The sequence below is a fragment of the Arachis ipaensis genome, chromosome B07 (assembly GCF_000816755.2).
Source record: "Arachis ipaensis cultivar K30076 chromosome B07, Araip1.1, whole genome shotgun sequence".
In the NCBI taxonomy this organism is placed as follows: domain Eukaryota; kingdom Viridiplantae; phylum Streptophyta; class Magnoliopsida; order Fabales; family Fabaceae; genus Arachis; species Arachis ipaensis.
The window spans coordinates 122,517,462-122,518,474 of NC_029791.2; positions in this window are offsets into that span (position 1 = coordinate 122,517,462).

Sequence of the window (1,013 nt, forward strand, 5' to 3'; positions counted from 1 at the left end):
AGAATCTGGATGGAGTTGGGGCATCTAGCACGAACGAGAGGATGGAATTAGGGAAAGCTAAGTGCAGCAGATGAAACGGCGACGTTTGGCTCCCCGCTCAAAAAATCGGCCGGGTCACGGTTCGGTTCGACCGACCGATTCTCAGCCGATTTATCGGTTCATCTCCGATTTTTAAAATTTTCGATTTTACTATTTGCCCAAACCGTATTTCTTTACGGTTCACGGTTTAACCGGTTCGACTAGCCGGTCCGAACCAGTTTTCAGAACCTTGATTTAAACAATAACAATAAAATTTTATTCTACTACTAAATAGAATCAATTACACGGATCAAACGACGTTAAATTTGTTATATATTATGTCTATAATAAAATTGTTTATAATTTTAAATATTTTTTAAACAATGGCATTTTTTGGTATCTTTATAAAAATAGAACTTAATATATATTTCTAGTTTGTGTTTGAATTTTTTGGAAAATGGAAGTTTTACATATTAAAAAATAAATATTATCACTATTATTTTATTTTTTCGTTTTGTTTTTATATGAATATATTAAAAATAAAAATGACATTATCAAAATCAAAATATAAGTAATTGCATCATCTGTAGAAATTAAGGATAAATAGATAAGGTTTGGCTCAGCGTGGTGGCCCCATTTTGTATTTGGCACATGTCAATGGAATTTTGATTCATTGAACTTAGCTTCAAAGTCTTCAACTTCTTTATTTTAAGTTTTAACAATCGCCGTTGATGCCTCGAGAGGTAGTGTTCCATCATGACCCCACGTCATTCCAACATTCAATTCGATTTGATGTCTTTTTGGTCGGATTCAAATTAATTTTTTTTTAATTCCAAAAATTTCATTACAATATTTTTCACTTGTTTAGTTGTTTTAAGTGTAACTGTTTGATATAAATGTTAGAAAAAAAGATAAATAGGTCATGATTTTTTGTTTCGCGTACATTTTTGTTTTTGACCATTGAAAAATACTTTTAAATTTTTGATCTTCAAAAA